This window comes from Phoca vitulina, unplaced genomic scaffold (assembly GCF_004348235.1).
Source record: "Phoca vitulina isolate PV1807 unplaced genomic scaffold, GSC_HSeal_1.0 scaffold8, whole genome shotgun sequence".
Lineage (NCBI taxonomy): Eukaryota > Metazoa > Chordata > Mammalia > Carnivora > Phocidae > Phoca > Phoca vitulina.
This window is the reverse complement of record NW_022589711.1, coordinates 45,867,673-45,890,919: the sequence shown is the minus strand read 5'-3', so window position 1 is coordinate 45,890,919 and position 23,247 is coordinate 45,867,673. Positions and strand designations below refer to the sequence as shown.

The window sequence follows — 23,247 nt, the reverse complement described above, 5'->3', positions numbered from 1 at the left end:
GGACACTGCACAGAATCATGCTCACCAGAGGCAGCCAGAATATTGTGGGGACAGCCCCAGGAACCACAGAGAGAGGCCTCCTGCCCAGCTGCAAAAACCCTTGTTCTTGGGCCTGAAGTTAACCTACCATTATTAAATCCAGGTCTGTACCGAATACAAAGAACAGCACAAAGCCCGGCGTGCTTTCTGCCTGGGAGAACACACGTCCACCAGGGGAGTAAGACGCACATGCATAAACAGAGCATCAACAAGTATTTATTAAACACCTCCTCCCTGTTCCTTCTGCAAGGTGCAGGATGTTGTGGGGCTGACGGAGGGCTCACACTGTTGGGTCAGGGCATGCAGAGGATAGCATGGTGCTGACAGACACCTGCAGGGACTCAGGCCCGAGTGTTAGACCTGGCTTGGCTGTCCATGGGCTCTGCGCAGCCCGCAGCAAGGCTCTTTGGGCCTCAGTCTCTGGATCTCTAAAATGAGCAGTTCCTATGTGGCTGAGTCCCTGATACTATAAATGCAAAAGGACTGCAGAGAAAGCAGAATTGAGTATCAAATGGAATACTCAGGAAGCGCCATATGGAAGAGGGAGGAATTGAGGATGCAGTGGGGGAGGGAGTCTAATTTTTATTGAGGGCCTATTGTGCACGCTTACCTGACCATAAAGAATCGTTTCCCCGTATTCAGAGTTGAAGAAACCTCAAGGAGGCTTAAGTAACTTAGTCACCCCACAAGGAGGTTAAGCAACTTAGTCAGCCCACACAGCTAGGAATAGCAGATGCAAGATTCAAACCCAGACCCACCTGGCTCCGTGGCCTGTGCACTTTGCCTGGATCGCACTGCTTCTCCAAGATGGTAAGGCTGGCATCAGAATGGGGCAGGAGAAGGACTGCAGGAAGCAATAGGGGCAAAGACACTGGCAGGCTGAAAAACGGCCAGGATTAACAAGGGGCGGTTCCTAGGGATGAGGACAGGGGCGGTGAGTATGAGGAAGATTCGATGAGTAGAAAGGAGAACCCGGCAGCCCCTGCAGTTAGCAACACCCTGCATTGTGCTAAATGCTATGGAAAAGAAAACAGTATATTAAACAGTCCTTGCCCTGAATTAATTTGCAACCAGGGAGATAAAATGTGAAAATTAACAATTAGTGAAATGTTACAAAAATTGCCAAAGTAGGCATATAGCACAGTTTAAATGGGGGAAGATCTGGGTGGGCGCTGGGGATTCTGTGCAGGAGGGGGACTGGAGGTAGGCTTTGAAGGATTCAGGGGGAGGGTGGGCGGGGAGAGGGGAGACAGGTGAGGACCTATGGGACAGGAAAATCTCATCCATAGGAGAAAAAGCAGGAAACATGCTCTGTGGAAGACCACTTCACTTAGAAGAAGGAGCTGGTGGGAAACATTAGACCAGCTGGGTTGGGTGAGACAATAGGGCCTCCACTGAGGGAGTGAAGGGTCCAATCCTTCACCAGAAGGCTATGAGAAACCACTGGCCATGCTTGGGCAGGGGAAAGAAATGGTCAACAGGGAGTTTAATGAAAGGAAGACAGCAGTGCTCAGAGAACCAGGGAAGGGACTAATAGGCATGGGATGACAAGGGTCCCAACTAGGCAGTGTCACTGAGGATGGCAAGGAAGGACTAGTCTCCTGGATATTTCAAGGATGAACAGAAAAGTCCTAGTGATTGGGGAACAGGAGAAGGGGGAATCAAAATTAACTTAACTTCAAGCCAAGAGAGTGAGAGTCCCATGTTCAGAACTAGAGAAGGCCAGCAAAAAATAAAATTTGGGGGGAGGGTGATGATGAGGTTGATCAGCTTCCTATTAGACATTCTGTCTAAGCTGTCTCTAGGATATTCAAGTGAAAAAATCATGAATCACAAACTCAGGAAAAGGAAACCTGAGGCTGGGGGAGGGCCAGAGGCGTCACCCATCACCCAGGGTGAGACCGCCCTCCACTGGTCCTTAAGCCCCCAGGGAAGGCAAGTCAGCTGCTCTGTGAGTTAGGAACTGTATGTCCTGGTAAGAGAAGTCACAAGGAGAATGGAAACAGAAACCCTGAGCCAACACTTAATTATTCCCATCAATAGAGCAAGAGAAGCTCTCAAACAGGGTCAGGCCCAGAAGAATCTAGTACACTTCCCTCTCTAAGCAGGAATTCTTTTTGTCTCTAGTGAGGGATCACCAGCCTTGCCAGGGACAGAAGATCACAGAGGACCTTGCCCAGCATCTTGGTAGAGAAACACGGGATAGGACTTTGAAGTCAGAAAGATCTGGGCATGAATGACAGTTGTTGCACCTGAGTGTGCATGGGCAGGTTGCCCAACCTGTCGGAAAAGTAAGACAAGCGTCTTAGTGTCAGGTACCTGGCACAGTGTAGGGCATACAGACGGCATCAGTTAAATGTTAGTTCCCTTCACCCCCACCTGAGAGCAGGCCTTTGCATTCCCATCAGTTCTCAATGATACAGTTGTTCCATTGATATCTACTCAGAAGGCCTAGTTATATGCTCTGGGACAGCACAAAAAATGTCAGTTTCCCCTTCTACTAGCCAATTGTTGATCATGTTTCCCCCGAAGCTGGGTTTGGGGCACCACAAACTGAATTGCATCCTCATGATAAAGTCTGACAGACATACAGCTGGGAGTGGGGGGAGCTACAACTGCTCTTCTGTAAATGCAGCCCAGGGCTCCCAAAATATCAACTCTGCCTGATTGTCAATGACAGTTGAAATTCTACCATTAGAGGTCTACTTCTTTAGTTTAACATGCTTCTCTTAAATATCAAACTCTCCCCTGAGGAAAGCCCATGGAGCTGTTACCAGTCAATCATAAGTTATAAAATGTACATTAACTTATCAGCTGCCTGGGCAAGAGTTTTGATGCTTTGGAGCGGAGGAGGGGGTCATTTTGGAGCTGAGATCATGGATCCTATTTGGAGACGTTGAAGTGAGTCAGACACCAGAGGGCAAAGGGGCCTGAAAGAGCAAGGTCATAGCTTCACCGGGGATCTGAATGAGAGGGGTCCTAAAACAGACAACCTGCTGGCTGGACTTACCAGGTGACAATGTGGGACCCTGGAGTGTAATATGAGAGTCAGCAAGGCAGTACCTCCCTCCACTTCCCAGTACCCGAAGGGCATTGCAAAACACCATGGAAAAAGCCATCTCCACTGCCCATAGAACCAAAATAAAAGGGATCAAAGTGCACCAGGAGAGACTTAGGTGGGAGCCATGAAGCGCTTCCAGATAATACAGAAATTCTCAGCTCTGCTTTCCTCGCCACCCCCATCTCCTGAAACTGTTCCTTCAAAGATGACCCATGATCTCCTAATATCCAGACCCCAGGGTTCTACCTCCATCCTCAGCAGATTAAAGGCCAATGCCCACACCTTCCTTGAAACCCCTGTGGAGGGAAGCCCAGGCGCCCTGGTGTAACCATTCTCATTTTCCTTCTAACTGCAACCCAAACTCTGCCTTGCTCCTCTGTGTACTTACCCCCTTGTCCCTAACAAGGCAGAGGGACCACTGTCCAGCAGTTCTCAGCAAGGTAGGAAGGACTAGTTCTAAAGAGTCTCTTCCACACAATGCCTAGCACATGGCCAGTACATAATAAGTTAGATGTAATAGAGGCAGTTAATGCATTAAAATGCTGGCCAAAGTATGGCTCAAGAGGATTATGCCATAGGAAGACAGAGAAGGCCCAGCACTCGGTTGGGTTTCTGAGGAAGACCCACTTACTCAACACCAACACCTGGACTTTGACACACAAACAGCCATTCAGCATATTTTCTCCAGAGACCAACTGAAAAGGAGTGCTGCAAACCTCAGGGCCCTCTGCCTCCTCATTACCCTGGTCCTCCTGTAACCAAGGAGGAATTTTCAAAGAGGACTGCATCACCACAGGAGAAGGTCCCATGGATGGAAGCCAAGAGGAGAGGGCTTCTCTGCCACACAGGGACTCTCCTCCTCCGGCCCAGCTTCTCCAGCCTCTCCTGCTGCAGGCCCTCTAGCATCTTCCCTGACCCTGCCCTGGCCCGAGATGCACCAACTATCTTTGCAACGAACTCGTTCTGCCATCCTACGTCTGTATTGTAGGTACCATGATACAGACATAGATGAACAAAACCAGAGAACACCGCCCTCCTAACCTTTGGGCCCCCTCACCCCATCATCTTCCCTTTCCTTCCAGCAGAGGTGCCATGGCAGGGATGCCATGCTCTCCCCCAACAAATGGGGAGCTCTCTAGGGAGAGAGGCCATGATGAAGAGCCACACATCAGTCCTTGACTCTTCCTCCCTCTGTATCCACCACTTCTTTCAGCACCCAGCAGGGAACCCCCAGTGTTCACTCTGCCCATGCGGACCCCTCCCCACCCCCGTTCATGCTGGTGACTGAGTGATACATAGAACCATGAGGCCCCAGAAGCATCACAGAAGGGAAGATGTGACTACATGGGGAAAGGTGGAAGGAGAGAGGGCGGACAGGGAAGAACTGCAGGAATTCTCTGTGACCTCCACAGTTTCTTATATAAGCTGTCTTAGCCACCCTTTTCCTCTTTGGCCCTGGCCCGGATCATTGAGATATACCCTTTCATCTGCTCCTCCACCTCTGCCCATTGAGCGTGAAACTCTGAGACTCGTCAGATATTCTGAGCACCAGAACCCATGCAAGAAAGTTGCCAAGGCAACGGAACACTCCCCTTTGGTATAAATACTCTTGGGTGATACCCCTGAGGAGTAGAGCACAGACACTTCCCCCTCCTCTTTTAGTCAGATCTGGCAGACTTCAAAGTTAAGGGAGCCATGACTGGCTTTGACAGGGCGGGCGGAGTGAGGGGGTCCCTCCTGACCAGCTAAGTCACTGTCTAAGGGACAATCCAGCAGGGAGAGAGGACTTTGCAGTTCTGATTGAATGCTCAGCTCCCACTGGTCCCAGAGATGGGCAGGGAGGCAGAGAGAAGACTAGAAGGGTACAAGCAGCCTGAACTATGGGAGGGGACTTCTGGAAGGACAGGCCCTGTGAACCCTAAGATGCCAGCCTGCTGGGGCCACTAAGAGATGCCTGGGAACTTACACTCTGGCTAGGGCTGCTCTGACCTCCCTTCTTTTCTTTCTTTCTTTTTTTCCTTCCTTCTTTTCTTCCACATCTTAACGCTTATGCCTCTTCCAGGTGGCTAATGGTTGGCCCAAGGTCTGAGGGTGCATGCATGCATACACTCCCCGGAGACACCCAGGAAAGGGGTTTGTTTCCACCTGGGGGCATTCAGGCACGACAGGGCGGGTCACAAGTAGGGCCCGTGTAGGGCACGTCTCACTCGGAAAGCAGACACAGGTGGGTTGGGATAGAAATAGTGCAGGACAGCAGGCGTAGACTGCTCTGGTTACTTTTCCTGAACCAGAATCAGCTGAGAGCCCACACCAGGGCCAGCAGAGGAGGGCTCGCCACATGGAAGGACAACTGTTTGCTGATGTTTTTATGCCTTCCTTCATATACTCAGATGGGGGCTTGGTCATCCCTGTTCCCAGTGCCCGTAGTCCACATCCCAGGCAGAGGGACAGAGAACCGGAAGCACAGAACAGGATCCAGAAAGATGATCTACTGCTGCCCAAACCATCGCGACCCACTCTGACTTCGGTCATAAACTTGGCTAAGTTCACTGTTCCCAAGGGTCACTAATAGCCATAGCCAACACCCTTTAGAGCCAAGAGGAAAAGAAAGAAAAGGCAAATGGCCCTGCTCAGACCACCCAACTTGGCAGTACCATTCTCCTCAGGCAGAGGTCACTGAGGGGCTGGCCATGGGCAGGGCTTGGCTCAGTGTCCTCTGCTGGGGTCAAAGGCCAGGCTAGTTGGGAAGGCCTGAGAGCTGCCAGAAGCATGTTTAGGAATCACCAGGGTATCCCTGCATTTACGGTGACAGAGGCTGAGCCACCCAGGGCTGAGGGAGCTCAAGGGCTTGTCTTCTCTGGGGGGGGTCCCATTCCTGGAGGAGTGCCATATGGCTCTCATGCCATGCACACCACCTCTCCCGGCAGTAAGGAAAGCACGTCTGGGGAGGGAAGGGAGGGATGGCCTCAGTGCAGGCAGCAGTGGAGAGTCCTCACTCGGTGAGCTCCACAGAGTCGGCAGGAAACATGCCAAAGTGGCTATTGGGCCCCTAGCCATGCCACCAGCCCTCATCGATGACCTCAGGGCCAGTGACGAGGTTCTTGGGCTGGAAGGAGATCTCGGTACCCTCGACTGCCTGGTAGTGGTATAGAGCCCAGGCATGGAGCCTTTTCCCACTCGGCTGCGGGTAGTGGGCCACAGGTCACCACCAGCAGCTCACTGCTGCAGTATCAGGGCCTCCTCAGAGAGTCTCCTGCTCTGGGGGCCTCCTCTTGCGTCTGTGCCACACATAGCAGAGTGCTGGGCGCTGGCTCCTAACGGAGAGCTGCCCTGGGCCTTGAGGACGCTTGGGGCGGCACTCTGCGGAGGCGGGTCTCTGGCTGGGTGGGCTGCTTCTGCAGGAAGGGACCCCTCGGTGTGCCTGACTGGGGCTAAAGACAGATGTGGTGGACATGGCCCCCTCCTTCTGCTTGAAAATCTCCCGTGCATGTATTGGCTGCTGACAGACAGGCTCCCACTCCTCTGTGTTCCTTGAAACCGCTTCGGGCTGCTCACACTTCCTCTGGGGTCCAGCCTCACCACCCCGCCCCTCCCGATCACACTACTCCAGGCAGGAGACCTCTCACAGCTCCTGCCCGCCCCCGCCCCCGCCCCCGTGCCCCTGCTCTAGCGCTGCCACTCTCCTCTGCCCACTGCTTCCCCTCCAGCCTGCGATTCTCCACCTCCTTCTCTGCTATGGCCCAGGAGCTGTGTCTGCCAACCCTTCTGATCTCAGATATGGCATTGGTCTTCTGGTACACAGAGCCCACTGGGGCCTGGAAATGACCCGTTTCCACGTCCTGGAAATGGCTGCTCTCCCTGTGGAAGGCACAGTTGGCACCTGAGGCCCTGGCCACCTTTTGCATGATGCGCTCAGGCTCCATGTGCTCCTTGGTCCTTGCACTGACAGTCACACAGGCCCCCTTCAGAAAGCTAGCCATTACACTGACATGGTTGGTGCACCCTCACTTCCGCACATCATTTACACCCTCACCTGTCCAGTTGATGAGGAGAACTTGGGCAGGCCAGACTTGGGATTCTTCACCCTGCAATTCCCTTAGAATCTCTAGGAGTGGGCAAATAATCATAATGCAATGTGCAGAGTGCAAAGATTGAACAAGTGTGCAATGAGGAGAGAGAAGGCAATGAGGAGATCAGAGGAAGTGGCTTCATTATATGTGCCTCTGTTTTCTCATCTGTAAAATGGGGATCATAATGTCCATCTTACATGAGATGATGTATATAAATGCCTGGTATACAGTAGATGCTCAGTCTGCATCAGTTCTCTCCCTTCCCCAGATGAGGCCCCTTGCTGACTCTGAGCTCAGCAATTAGACAGATGTATTTAGAATGTCCACTGTATCAGTTCATCATCGAGGACCCCAGCCACAAAGGAAAAACCTGCTGGCTGTTCACAGCTTTGGGCAAGAGCTCTCTCCAGCAGCCATCTCGATGTCCCCAGTGTCTTCAGTCCCTGTTCCGAAAAAGAGCCTGAGTCCTTGGGAGCCAGACTGTCCCCAGAGGGCCGCTCATAACCCAGACCCCAGCTCTAACATCCTCAACTCTTTCAAAGAACAGCTCTTTAAAACAACTTTACAAAGGCCATTTGAATTACACAAGGAACACATTGTCCTATTCCCACTCTTCCCAAGCTCTTTTTGCCTGTGGTTTCAGGCAGGTCCACTGGCTCAGGGTGAGCTCTCTCCACATCAGGCGGTCCTTCCTAATGCAGATCCTCTCATTATTTGATCTCCCTCCCCAGCAACATCTGAATTCAGGCTAGCAGGGGACTTGGCAATAGCCCCAAATTAGCCCCCCCTCCTTTCCCACAAGGAACAGGAGTGGGTGTGCAGTCACAGAGAGTGCCCTGGGTCTCCTATGATGCTGCAGACACACAAGCAACCCACAACCCTCCCAAACTGAACAGAGAAATGGGGGACTTCCTTGTAGCTGCTTCCTTGGGCTCTATGCTTATCCCAGCAGATGCTGAAAACATTTTTGGTCTCCTCTTGAGAACAACCTTCACTGTCATTTTAAAATAAACAATAAGCAAATTGTGTCATTACTTTGTAGGCAAACCTTGGTTTTTTTGTTTTTTGGGGTTTTTTAAATACTAAAACCACTATCACTCAGCTTGCCTAGATTTGATTCCCTCTTTCCCTAGATTTGCCCAAATGAAGCTGGGCTGTTTCCAAAAATCAATTAACATTCAAAGAACAAGGTTTTGTCACCATTAAGGATAGTTCAGAAAAAAACAAATCTGCAGCACCACACTGGAAAACAGTTCCCAGAATGCAGAGCCCACAGGGTTTGATCACAGGTGGCATGCCTGGCCTCAGTCCCCCTCAGGGGGCCTGCTTTGAAGGGAGGGGCCACTTCAGGTGGGAGTGGGCAGGGAAGCAGTCAGTATGCCATCATCTATGAGAGGCTTCAGAAAGCAAACTCCAGGGGCACCTGGGTGGCTCAGTCAGTTAAGCATCTGCCTTCGGCCCAGGTCATCATCCCAGGGTCCTGGGATCGAGTCCCGCATCGGGCTCCCTGCTCAGTGGGGAGCCTGCTTCTCCCTCTCCCTCTGCCGCTCCCCGTTTGTACGCTCTCTCTTTGTCAAATGAATAAATAAAATCTTAAAAAAAAAAAAAAAAAGAAAGAAAGCAAACTCCCACACCAAATAAGGGAGTGGCAGAGGGGACACAGAGGGAAGAAGGGACAAGACTTCAGAGAAAAGGGTTTAGACACCCCAAAAGCAGGAACCAGGACTATTCTCCAAAGAGGTGGTGGGCTGCCAGGGGAGAAACAGTGTCTTCAGAGGCCAAGGCCTGGTCTAGTTTCCTGCCCGACCCACAGAACCCCCCACAGAAGAATCTAGAACATGAGACAGGAAGAAATCCCTGCAGAAAAGGTCATGAAGGAACAGGAAAAATAAAGGTGCCACACAGCTTTTCTCCCGTTCCCCAAGCAGGAATACTAGGGCCTGATTCCCTCCCAGACACTGCCAAGTCACCCTCCCCTAGCTCCATCCCCCCTCCTCTTCCTTCCCCAAGTCCTGCCACATGCAAAATAAGACCTCTGCCCAGGCTGGCCTGAGGAGAATGACATATTTTCTCCTTGGCTCTGCATTTTCATTCAGCCTTAAAAAGCTCAGGCCGGGCAAGAAGCCCACAAGTGTGTCGTGCTACACCTCAGTGCTCACCTCCCCAGTGCTGGCAGCTCTCTTCCCCTCTGGCTTTCTCCTCCTCACACCAGTAACGTCACTGGCCCAGGTGCCAGACCCTGGCCCCCGGAAGCGCTGATGGAGCTGCCCTCACAACCCTTAGGGAAGCATGGCCGAAACGTTCAGCTTTGCTCATCAGTGCATGCCAGGCTGGGACTCCAGTGGAGCAGAGGGAGGCAGGTGGGATGCGGAAACAGTTGTATCATTCAGCAGCACTTAGTCATCTGCACTAATGGTGGAAAGAGATACTGGGTAATCAAAATGATGGATAATCAATAACCCAGAATAATGAACCTTATTGTTAGGAGACAACATGATTTTTCATAGCAGAGTTATGAAGGATCTATTTGTTCAAAAATGAATCTGCCTTTCCTGAACACAAAGACGAGGAATGCTAGAAAACGGCCACATGAAAAAAGAAAGTCCGTTCAGGATTTAAAACTGACACATAATACATACACAGAAATAAATGAGAGTTAGCTGTATGAGGAAGAAACGTAGGAAGTTAAAGCTGAGAAGAACCTAAGACATCTAGTGCCCCATTTTACAGATGAGAAAACTAAGGCCCAGAGCAGTGAGGTGGTATCTCATATCACATAGCCATTTGGTAGAAGAGCTGGAATTAGACCTGGATGGTCGAAGCAGAGCACTGTTCACTTAGGCACATTGGTCCAAAGGCATGCCCTTGAGAAGAACCATCATCCTAAACCCCTGATGCTGACCAGTGTGTCTCCTAGACCCTCAGACCTCTTGGCACTGGCTATTTCTGTAATCACCATATTTCCCTACACACAAGTCACCCTTATGTGCTCCTGACTACCCTAGGCTGAGTACCAAAATGATTCATAAATCACTGCCCAACCGTCTGAAGTCACAACACAGTCTTTGACAGCAGCTCTTCCTATGATTCAAATCAGTAGCTGGTATCAATTCCCTCAAGTTCAAGTCTAATAATTATCTTGGTATTTGGGTCCCTTTTGATTTTTCCTAAAACTCTTTGAGTTGTGCCTAACATGATGCCCACCAGACCCTGGGGGTTAAAGGTGAAGGAGGGATTGAAATACCTATTTCATAGACTTCCCTGTTGAACTTACCCATAAGTAATCAGCTGGCAAGAGGGGTAGAGAGATTACAATAGAAACCTCCTGACTTCCAGACCCGAGCTCTTTCCTGAGCAAGTGAGAGCAGGAGTAAGAAGCTAAAATTCACAAGAAGTGGGGGTGGCTGGGTGGCTGGGTGGCTCAGTGGGTTACGTCCCCGACTCTTGACTCCAGCTCAGGTCATGATCTCAGGGTTGTGAGATCCACCTCCACGTTGGGCTCCACACTGGGCGTGGAGACTGCTTAAGATTCTCTCTCTCCCTCTCCACCCCTCCCCCCACCCATTTGCAGTGTACTTGCTCTCAAATAAATAAATAAATAAAAATTTAAAATAAAATAAAATTCACAAGAAGCTTCAGAGTCAAGTGCCATAATGACACTGATAACCTGCAGACAAATAGAAGATACAGGGGTCTGGGGCAAACTACTCAGTGTCATACTTCAGCAATACCTCCTTTTTCTTTCTTTTCTATTAAAGTATAACTTGAACACAGTGAAGTGTATAAATCATAAGGGAAAAGCTGGGTAAATCTTTGTATATGTATGCATTGATGTAACCACCATCCAGATGGTGATTTAGAGCATTTACAACTACCCGAAGTTTCCCTCATGCCCCCTTCCAATCAAGAATAATCTTTATCTGACCTCTACCCCACACACCAGGTTTCGCTTATTCCTGAACTTCATATAAATGAATGAGTGTAGTATATATACTTTTATATTTGGCTTGTTTGCTCCACATTCTGTTTGTAAGATTCCTCTATTCTGTTAGTATGCCAATATATTGTATATTCTTTCTAGTTGTTGTGTAACACTCTGTTGCAACAATACACAACAATGTAGTTATCCATTCTACTGCTTACAGAAACATTCTGGTTGTTTCCAGTTTGAGGTTGTTATGAACAAAGCTGATAGGAATGTTCTTGTACATATTTTAATGAAGATAAACCTTCATATCTGTTGAGTATATCCAGGTGAAGAATTATAGGGTCATGGGGGTATACATAATAGGTACCACCTAAATTTTTTCAAAGTGTTTGCACCAATATACACTCCACCAGCAAAGAGAGTTCCAGGAGCTCCACGTCCTCACCAACACTTGGTATTATTGGTAAAGACTCTTCTTTAAAGTCTCACTGGGAAACAAGGTACCTCAGGTAGATTTTCAGACAACTGACATTAGTCTTCAAGTAGCTTTAAAAAAAATTCTAACAATTTTACTTTTTTTTTAATTTTTTTTTAATTTTACTTCTTGAACAGAGTAAACCACCTAACCTTCGCCAGACCATACTGAGATGTACAGAGAGATACCTGCCCCTATATTAACTATCTAGGGATTTCACTGTCTCCTCCTTCCTGGGTAGATATCACTAATGTATCAGCAAGCCATAGCACTTCCCTTTACTCTCTGTTCTAGGAAATAGTCAAGATGGCGCAATCAGGAACTTTAATTTACACACAATCGTCAGTAAATTCTGGTCTCAATGTGCATGGGCTTCTTTGCTGCTATAAGACTGTTTCTATCTTCTGAATGATGAAGGTTGCCCCATAAATAAATGAGTTACTACTCATTTCATTTGTTTTTATGTAGCTTGGCAAATGTTACTCAAACAATCAGCACACACTTATAAAGCACATATTTTAGGTTACTGAGCTAGACGTTCTGGAAGTCACAAAACACACACACACAAAACCACCAGGCTTTCTTTAAGGGGGCAGGGCCCTAGGGTAAATCACATGGAATGTTGTCACCTGCCTTCTTCCTCTCACTTTACCCAGCCAACCTCTTTCACAGTTAAAATGAGGTTAAAACAAACACCAGTCATGGCCTTGGCCCTTGCTTTTGGGGAAAGCAAGTCTTAAGGGAATGAAAATGGAAGAGGGAAATAGTCCTGCATATAGGGCCATGGTGATAGAGTAAATGGGTGACTGAAGGTGATGACGATAATGTCTAGTTTTCTCTTGGGACTAGGTCAATCTCTACCTTATCCCTTCCTTCCCTGAGCTCTGCCCACCACCACCTTCCTTCTCTCCAGCTACTTCCTCTTAATGCCATTACCCAAATGACTGAAGAGAAACATGCTATCCAGTCCACACTTTACCACCAAGTGCAGTGCCCAAGACAAGACACATTCCCCAACCTTACAAAATATACCAAACTTAAAGAACATATCTATGGTGATCACTAAATGTAAGAAGGAGTCGCTGTGGACTGGCACATGCCGGCAAAGAGTGGATGAGTCTCAAACTGCTCCTTAAAGCAGGTAAGAGTTAAGGCAGAACAGTGGAGCACTGGTGGAGAGTGCTTTGCTCTCTAGTAGAGCAAGGGACAAGAGTAAGAATAAACATGGGACCTTTAGAGTCTGTAAACAGGACAAGCCTATCTAAGTGGCTTTCCACACCACTATGTTGCTGGGACATGATTCAGCTACCACTCCCAAGTATGGCCTGACTCTCTCATTAACACAAAAGCTGTCTGAGCACAGTGACTGAGAATTTTAGGGACTTGCTCAGAAACACTCTCACGTAAGCAGACAGATGAGACTATGCACAATTTTGCTCATTGGCATTCTATAGCCCTCAATTTCTCATTTCATAGTTTCTGGATTGGCTCTCTAGAAGTCAAGTGCAAGTGACTGAGAAAAACTCCCTGGCTTCTCTGGATTGAAAAGCTGATTCTTTCCCCCATGTGGCAGGGTAACCATGTTCACAGGGCAGCTAGCATTGGGGAGTCGGAGATGGGACAAGGAACAGGCATAGGAGAGTCAGACCCATGAGGTGACTCTAGACCCAGAACCCTTTGGGACCAGTTGAAGAAGGCAGAGACAGCATCTGAGTAGGGGCACTACACCAGAGCCACTCACATGAAGACACAGTTCTTAGATCACAATGCTCCCCTCTGTCAAGCTTACTTTTTCTCCAGGTATCTTTTTGGGGCCGAAATCAATATTTCTCAGGAATCTAAAGTCTTATTCCATCCTGAGGGACCACTGACTTCTTGTCACTTGGTTTAAATTTTCATTTGGTTTTCCTTATACTATCAATTCATAATGAATACCTTTCTTCTGGCTGGACCAAAAGTAAAACTACCACTATTAAATGGGTTAAACAGGATTGGGCGAGACTTCCATTCTCACCTCAGGCTTCTGTCCTCATAAATGTTTGGTAACTAAATAACCTTTGTAGGAAACACATCTTTTTCAGAGACAAACATCTTTTAAGATACAAAAAGTAACTGGTAGAAAGAGGGGCAAGGAGCAGCCATCAGTTAAACAAACATAACGTTAGTTGAAAGTATGTATTTCTCAACATTCCAGTCTTCTGGTTTTCTCTGTTCATTAACTGATCTTATCCTACTGATAAGTTTGACTACAGGTATAATGAACAACTTGAGAAAAGTCAGAGTGAGACACATCAGTAAGTGCTTCTTGAGGGCAGGAAGTTGGCCTTATTCATTGCTGTTTTCCTAGCACTTACCATAGACCAGGACACACACAAAAAGACTTACTAAGTATTAATGGAGGGAATACATGAAAGAAGAAAATAATTGAGTAATTTAAAACATTGTATACATCAAAGGCAAAAATTCTTTAAGTTTTTATTTAAATTCCAGTTAATATACAGTGTAATATTAGTTTCAGGTATACAATATAGTGATTCAACACTTCCATACATCACCCAGTGCTCATTACAGCAAGTGTACTCCTTAATGCCCATCACCTATTTCACCCATCCCCCCACCCACCTCCCCTCTGGTAACCATCAGTTTGTTCTCTATAGTTAAGAGTCTGTTTCTTGATTTGTCTCTCTCTCTCTCTTTCTCTCTCTTTTCCCTTTGCTTGTTTGTTTTGTATCTTAAATTGCACATATGAGTGAAATCATATGGTATTTGTCTTTCTCTGACTTATTTCACTTAGCATAATATACTCTAGATCCATCCATGTCATGGCAAATGTCAAGGTTTCATTCTTTTTGATGGTTGAGTAATATTCCATTACACACACACACACACACACACACACACACCACATCTTCTTTATCCATTCATCAGTGGATGAACATTTGGACTGTTTCCATAATTTGGCTATTGTTGATAATGCTGCTGTAAACATCAGGGTGCATGTATCCCTTTGAATCTGTATTTTTTTATTCTTTGGGTAAATACTTAGTAGTGCAATTGCTGGCTCATAGGGTAGTTCTATTTTTAACTTTTTTGTGGAACCTCCATACTGTTCTCCAGAGTGGCTGCACCAATTTGCATTCCCATAAACAGTGCATGAGGGTTCCTCTTTCTCCACATCCTCTCCCAAAGGCATAAATTCTTTTTTTTTTTTTTTAAAGATTTTATTTATTTATTTGACAGAGAGAGACACAGCGAGAGAGGGAACACAAGCAGGGGGAGTGGGAGAGGGAGAAGCAGGCTTCCCGCCAAGCAGAGAGCCCGATGTGGGGCTCCATCCCAGGACCCTGGGATCATGACCTGAGCCGAGGCAGACGCTTAACGACTGAGCCACACAGGCGCCCCCCAAAGGCATAAATTCTTAAGGGACACAAAATAACAGACAGGTTGTACTTATAAAACTGTGGGATAGGAGTAATAAATGAAGCATAAGAGAAAGAAAACAAAATTAAGGACACAAGGATCAATCAAAAAGTCTAAAGCATTGCCAAATAGACTGTATGGTAATAAAAACCGCTGTCCTCAATTACCTGAATGACTTCAAGCACAAATGAAATTATATAGCTCTGTATTACTCAAGAGGGCTGACCTAAGATCAACATGCCTAAATTAGACAAAGTCAGGTTTCCATTACATAAAATCATTTACTAACAATTAGATCTGTCCAGTAATAAAATGAGTTGTCTTGTGGAGTCATGAGCACCTTGTCATGGAAGATAGGGATTATCACCAGTCAGAGGTCGTCCAGAAGCAATTTCTGCCTCGGAAGTTAGACTCGAAGGACTCTAAGACCTCATCCATAACTAATATTCTACTAGTTTAGAACTTGTGGTCACAAGGGAATAGAGTCAATCAAAGCAAACTTTCTGGAAGAGGAAAGTTTGGAGTCAGGCTGGGAAGGAGGTGACATAGAATGGCAAGTTAGTCTAGTTACTACAATGAATACTGGAGTGTGGGACCTAAAAACCTCACTAAGGGAAAGAGGATTAGAAAAATCACCCAGAATAATTGTGTCAGGTACACTTTAGGGTCCATGCATATTATTCTCAGAACCATCTGTTTAGAGTAAATTGAGATCTTCCTAAATTGGCAGATAATCCTAACAAGGATCAACCTGAAAAGTAAAAATCTTACCAGATATTTAACAAGTTGACGCAACGTGGAGAGGCCATAGAGTCTGAAATTAAAGGAAGCCAACAACAAGGCAAGTCTAACCCACAAATCTGTAACTAATTTGAAATTTGTGAATGATGGTCTCTGAGCTGCTGCCATTAAAGCACCCATCCTGGCAGCCTTGGATTTGGTCATTATTGAACCAGGGGTCGTTGTTTTGTGAATCCTATATTGTAGCTGAGCCAGACAGACAACAGCACCTTCTTTCATTTTGCTTGGATAATGGCCAAATACAAGTCACTTTACTATGACTTAAAGAGTATTGTGCCTGTCTGTTCACAATCGATGGGAATAATTGAGGGGCGGAATGTGCCAGGTACTCTTGGACAATTCTGTGGAAGTGGGTCAGGGGCTTTCTTGGCCATTTGCCATGTGACAACACTCCCTTCATCTGTGAACATATGGACTTGATGAAACTGTCACTTGGAGAGCATGGTACAACAGGGCTTGGGCCATTCCATTTCCATGAGAAACTTTACCTAAGTTATAGCAAAGGAATAGCCTTTATATTCTGTTATATCATGAGAAATTCTTGCAAGTATTTAACTTTGTGTTATCTCTGTTAGGAGAATCTGGCTTTGTGCCCTCAAAGTAAAAGGGAAAGTTGGGACTAGATGTCATTGCTGTCCACCATCTTGAGTGTAAAGCAGGGCGGTAAATCACACAAAGGAAAAGAGTGGCCAGGTGATGTCCTAAGACCACAGACAGACTTCCATTGCCCATCTCTCCTAAGATGAAGCAGTGGTAGGAGGCAAGAAGGGCTCTCAAACATTTGCTCATACATTTGAAACAGTCCAATGGTTGAATGAGAGAAACCTCACAACAGTGGCTGGGAAAACAGTTTGGGTAATACTGGATTATTTTCAAATATAATTTTCAATTAAAAAAAAGGGCACTTACTGAAAAATCCTTCTGATGTCTGTCTTTTCAAGTGCAGAAATTTTCACTTACGATTTATTAAAAAAGAAGAGAATCGTTCACTTGAGGCCTGGCAAAAGTAAGGAAGTCTCTCTTAACTCTCAGCCAGGAATTCCCCAAACTATGATCCTCTTTTATTCAACCTTTCTATAATGAACATCAAGGTAAGCCAGGAAGGCAGAAGCGATGTCACTAAAGGGTACCCTAGAGCCAATAGGGAGCATTGGTAGATGAGATGTTGGGTTTCTTGGTGCAAGCTGGTGGATTATATCCTTTTTCTCCACACCTACCTTACATAGATAGGGCCCAAACCAAGATGGGGCCACCAACTTGTGGAGCCACCATGGCTTCAAGTAGAAATACCTGATCAGCACAGCCTGGTCCTAAGCAACCAGAAGGGCTAATGGCCTAATTGCGGATCATCCAGATTCTTGACATCTTTTCTCTCCTCCTAAGTATTTCCCTGCTCGCAGGGTAATCAAAGACAAGGAGTGGAAGGAATCCATTCCAAGGCATTTTACTGTTTGTGAGCAGTATGTTGAAAGCATTTCTAGGAAAAGGGGATTATGTTGTAAGTTAAAAAGAGATGTTTGTGTTTCCTCTGATTTCAATTATTCAGACCCTCAGTGCCCTTGACTCCCCCAGCCTCCCTTGCATGCCCAGGAATCAAGAAGAGAGGGCTTGAATACCGACGTCTGCCAGCATTGCCAGGAACACAACATGCAGCCCTCTACCCACCACATTCATGGCTTCTTCTCCTTCGCATGATAGCTCAAGGTCACCTGCTCCTAGAACTCTTGCTTACTCACCACACTGGCTCTGACCTTGTGCCTCCCTCTTCACAATATTAGCATCTTTGAGTCATGCCATGCATATTTGTCTATTCTCATGATTAAGAACTGACAACATGAAATAAGAGAAAAAAGCAAGAGGCCCTGAATTCAAGGCTTGGCTTCTGCTTGCTAGCTGGGCCACCTTAGGCAAAATCTCTTAACTTGTTTGAGCTTCAGTTTCCTCATCTGGAAAAGGGTGATGATAATCATTGCCCTACCTATCTCAGAAGGCTATTGTGGATTTCAAATGAGATAACACATATGAAAGCTTTTTATACATTGTGAAGAGGCTGCTTTTGTTGGTGGTCGTGCAAAGACCGTATGTCTTTCTTATACTTCCAGCATCTGAAATAGGGTTGTGCCTCTTCTGCAGGCTCAGCACAGATTTGGCTTAAATGCCTCTGAACGTCTTCCTTGTCCCTACAGTGCTAAATACAGACCCTCGCCACAGCTTTACCATGTATGCTCAGAAGTCAAGTTTCCATGCACATCATTACAGAGAGGCCCATTGAGAAGGATCCTACAGCCTGGCTTTATGCATTCCCAGACATGAGGATGGCAGATCCAGCCCCCAGAACCTGCTCGAGGTTACAAGAGCAGCAGCAGAGTGATGGCAAGCCTCCTCCAGCAACACAGGCCACACTGAGACATCTAGTCCCACTTCCCAGAAGGTAAGTCATCCCCATGACGCCAGGAATTTTTTCTCCTTCTCCTTAGCACCACCACCTGCGAAACTTCCATTACAGCCACTGCAGCCGAACTCCCTGACACCACTCACCTCACCATTTGACAAGATTAACAGCCCATAATTCTCTCATGGGGACTTGTTTTTAGAGTCATAACTAAAATCTCTGATTGCCGCACAGAAAGCCCCTGGGAGACCAAAGAGAGAAGGATGCTATGTGACATCTGAAGCCACCTTGCCCATCTTCCCTGCAGCAGTGTGCTGACAGTGTCCTGTCTTCTTCCCTCAGTATCTGCGAGCAGGTCTGCCTGTGATTAGGAGCACAATGACTAGATGTCATTGCTGTCCACCATCTTGAGTGTAAAGCAGGGCGGTAAATCACACAAAGGAAAGGAGTGGCCAGGTGATGTCCTAAGACCACAGACAGACTTCCATTGCCCATCTCTGATACTAACTCACTCTACATCTTCAACAGCTGACACCTGTAAGCATCTCCTTTGTTTTACAACAAAGCAAATTCAATAATTAATGGCCTTTTGGAGAATTTCAATCCACAGTCTCATTCAACAGGGCTTCAAAGGCATCCCCAAACTATAGAAATGCTGCAAGTAAAAATAAATCGCTATTTCTTGCACTTTCTCATACAATCAGGTTCAGGGGCCCCAGAGTCAACCTTTCCCTAATGGTATGATAAAGAATGTAAGAAATGGCTGAATGCTCATGAGTGACTTATACAGTATTTTATAAACATGAAAGAGAAATCAATATCAGAGTGCTATGGAGGTAGCAGTGATTTCCCCTGAAAAACCTGAAATGCCCTCCCCAGTCCTACCCAAATTCTATTATGTTTTAAATATCTCACTCAAGCTGGACTTCTTCCTTAAGGCTGTCTCTGATCACTCCAGCCTAGCAAAATTCATTCATTCATTCAACATTTATTTATTTATTTATTTAAGCATTATATGTACCAGGCAGTGTGCTAGCTTCTGGGGATAGAACAATCTAAAGAGTCAAAATCTCTGTCTGGTGGCTCCATCCTCTGATCTACTAATAGAAGTAATGTTTATCTCCTGGCATTAAATACAGTCTTTCACAAAGAGCATTTTCCTGGAACTCCTCTTATTCTTTGCTTTACAATATAATTATGAACATGTCTTTTTAAGCAGCTTGAGGGTAAAAGCATTTCTGATTTCTTCATGGTCTGCTAAGAGAAAATGCTGGGTAAATAAACACTGAATGAACACTTATCCAGTTATGTGATATATACATGTATATGTTTCATTTCCCCATCTAGCTTGTAAATTTCTTCAAAGACAAGAATCTCTCTGTTAACATTTCTGTATCTTCTAGAGCATCCAACCCAGCGCTGGGACATGGCTCACTCTCAGTACATATTTAGTTGAATTCAGTAATTCTGCTAGCAGTGGGGGGTTCCCCTTCCATGCCAATCCTGTTAATCATACCCTAGACTTAGAAAATGGGAAGGCCAAGGCCAAGGAAAACAATATAGTCAGCTCTAGTTACCTACATTCCCCCAAGGTGCTGGCTAAGCTTTTTCTCAGACTAGAGCACTGTGTTTGTGAGGAAGGAATAAAGTCATCTTTCATCCAGGAGGACTGACATAAGCCACCTGTGCATTCCAAGAAGAAAACCATAACGAAATTGGAGCAGCAAGCCTGACTTTGGACAGCAAGACCACCCATGGAAACATCCATCATGTGACCCACACAGGATCTACCTGCCAAAAGATCATGAACCCAGGAGTCAGGGCCACCCACCCTGTCAGGGGCACAGCTGTAGCCAGAGCCTGTCCAGAGAGGCAAGAGACCCAGGGTATCCTCATAGCCCCATGGACCCATACTTGCTATCTTTTGGCTTAGTCTCTCGAAATCCATCTCCTAGAATAGCCAGCTCTGCTCTGATCACCCTTAGGGGATGTCACAGTTAAGGAAGTCAGTGGCTGGAGCTGACCTCTGCGGGGAGATGGACCAATATCCTTTACTCACCTAGGTGAGATCAGGGGAGGTGATGACGCTCTCCTAATCCCCACAGGCAGCTGTGAGTCCTACCACCTATCCCACCAACGAGCACATGATTAGCACTGGCAGGGCACGCTCAGCCAGCAGACCAGGGGTGGCATCAGGATATCTGTGTGTCACCTACAAGGGCATTAACCAAAATCAGAGCTCAGTTCTAGACATACTCATAGGATGTCTCAGGATTTAACAACTGAAAATTTAAGGCATTTACCCTAAAGCCCATCCTCCCCCTTCCCCAAATTAGAAAGTACCTCAGGACCTTCAAAATCAAAACTAAATGACCAAAAATCAAATTCCCTTTTCTATCCCAGACACAACGCTAGACTTTGCTTCAGTCTTTCCAGATCTGAGCAGTCTGATTCTTGCCCATGTTGGGTCAGCCTAGAAGTATTCCTGCCTCCTTACCCACCCTCATGATCCCAAAGGATCCTGAGGAAGCTGCTCTTGGAAGTCAGCAATGACATTTAGTCATGCAAAGCAGTGAGCTGACTTCATTTTCCTCCATAAATATTTCATTGAGATTCAGAGAAATAAGAGAAACCTTATTCATGAGATTTATGTTTGTCTTAATGATTCACAGCATAATTTGTTCCAATTAAATATTTATTTTAATATCTTCTTGGGCCTGAAAACTTCTGCCCATTCATCAGTGAGTCTTTGTATTGTCAGTCCCCTCATAGATATGGAGATATGGAGGGGAATAGCCTCGTTCTTCCCCAAAGTGGCAGTTTTTCCTTTCCAGCTCCCTCTGCACCCGGAGCCTAAGCCATGCCTGCGCTGCCCCTGACGCATCCCCCAGGGCCCTGCCGGTCAGTCTCCATTCCCTGCTCCCTGTCACTTTGTTCTCAACCCCATCGACATCCTCAAAGCTCATCCTGCTCAGATACCTCTCTCAGACACAAAATCCCAAGAAACTCTCTGTAGAACAAGGCGGGGGTGAGGAAGAGTGAGGGCACTGTGGTACAGTCAAAAGGAGACAGGAGTCGCAGTAAGGAGCTGTGAGTTCCAACTCCAATATCACCACCTCTGGCCATTTCCCACTCGTACAACGTGGAAATATACTGTCCGTCGGAAGAATCAAATGAGATGACAGAGGTGCTTTATAAACTGGAAACAATTAATTACAGCTACCTCCCAGTGGTGTTGTGACAAATGAGAAGATACAGTTCTGGTATTTAGGACTAACCTGGTATATAATACATGCTCAAATAAGACATAGTTATAGGGGCACCTGGGTGGCTCAGTCGGTTAAGTGTCTGCCTTCAGCTCAGGTCATGATCCCAGGGTCCTGGGATCGAGCCCCACGTCAGGCTCCCTGCTCAGTGGGAGCCTGCTTCTCCTTCTCCTCCCTGCTTGTACTCTCTCTCGCTATCTCTGTCACTATCTGTCTCTCTCTCTCAAATAAATAAATAAAATCTTTAAAAAAAATAAGACATAGTTATAAAAATAAAAGAAATGGAATTTGTTTACTTTTATTAGAGTTCCATAACTAAATAGGCCTCATTGCCTAACCTGTTTACATGTGGCCTAAGTGAGTGTTTCTATTAATCTTATATAGAGATGTACAGAACTCTTAGTAATATCCAGAACCTGTGTCAGCGGCAGAGAGTTTCTGTGTGTGTGTGTGTGTGTGTGTGTGTGTGTGTGTGTGTGTGTTGCACCTTTAAACTGTTCATATTTATGCACATCTTCACAGTCTCCTCAGAAAACTCTCCCGCAGAGATGGCATAATCCCCATTCACTTGCTAAAACTTCCCTAGATCTGAAGAGGAACTTCCCCTGTGTCCTTCACAGGGAGAAGTCTCTGCCACTCCCACTCCCTTGGCCCCAAGAGCAGCCCCCATCAAGTGGCAGCCAGAGCCGAGCCGTCTGCCATATGTGGTCTCTCTGGCCTGACCCCAGCTGAGAGCTCACCACTCAGCCTCCCAGAAATCTGGCTCCTGCCACAGATGGAAGTGTCTCTTGCAGCCCCACGGAATGTTGCTTGGGTCCAGAAAGTGCAGCAGTCACTCCTAGGGAAGGCACTCTTCTCTGCCTCCCTCCACGGCTCCCTCAGGGAGGCTTCCTGGATGACACCTGGGAGGAGGCGAGAAGGTTCCCAAGGCAGCTTGAAATCCAAAGAGATTTTACCTTTTACATTAATTAAATGTCATTTCTAAAAATTTTAAATCCCTGGCACTGTGAAGGAGATTTACTATGCCAAAGCAGAAAGGGCTTCCAAAAAGCAATTATAAAAGCTTATAAGTTAATAATGGCTTTGTACCTTGACTACTAGAGCTAATTCCATTATCTGAGAAACTAAAAACTGATGTTCAGTAACTTGGTGAATGCCCCAATCCACAGCTCCTGAAGGAACAATCCTCTACCATCACACCATGTTAAGTGTTTCTCTCCTCCAGGAAGGCGTCCCAGAACACTCCCACCACGTCTGAGTCATCCATTCACTCTAGACACCACCCACCCCACTCCACACTCGCACCCCCCCACACACAAAGCCTCTGTTCCTCTACTTCTTCCGGAGCCAAGGAATCTTAAATTAACACCAGGGTGCATTATTTTCACACTCATTAAAGGATTAGCTGTGGTTTATTAGCCCAAAAGAATGAATGAACTATTCTGGGTGCCAAGGCACTGCCAGGGTAAGAGAAGTTTTGGGCAGAAAGCACTTTCCTAGTACCTTTCAAATTACACCAATTCTGCCTTCTCCAGAGATGATGCTTAATGTTTTAGTTATTTAAGTAATCAAATAATTTGCTGATTCTTTCTCTACCACATGCTCAAGGAAAAAACACCACTGTTTTCCTTTTTCATAAAAGAAATTCCCAGTATAGACCCCCAGCTCAGGGCAGCAGCTCAACTTGTCCACGCACTGGCCAGTACCCCCTCCTCTCTCTCCGAGCTATTGTAGGTCAGAATGAAGCCTGCAATGTCTGAAATCTGATCTTCCATCTGCCACTTGATCTTCCATC

The 23,247-nt window shown here is 46.5% G+C and overlaps 1 protein-coding gene and 1 pseudogene across 19 annotated transcripts in view; both read right to left on the bottom strand.

The window, feature by feature from the left end:
* Positions 1 to 23,247, bottom strand: part of KALRN (kalirin RhoGEF kinase) — a 641,436-nt gene that overhangs the window by 533,219 nt on the left and 84,970 nt on the right. The gene's annotated exons all lie outside the window — the stretch shown is intronic.
* Positions 1,299 to 8,627, bottom strand: LOC116633906 (annotated as a pseudogene).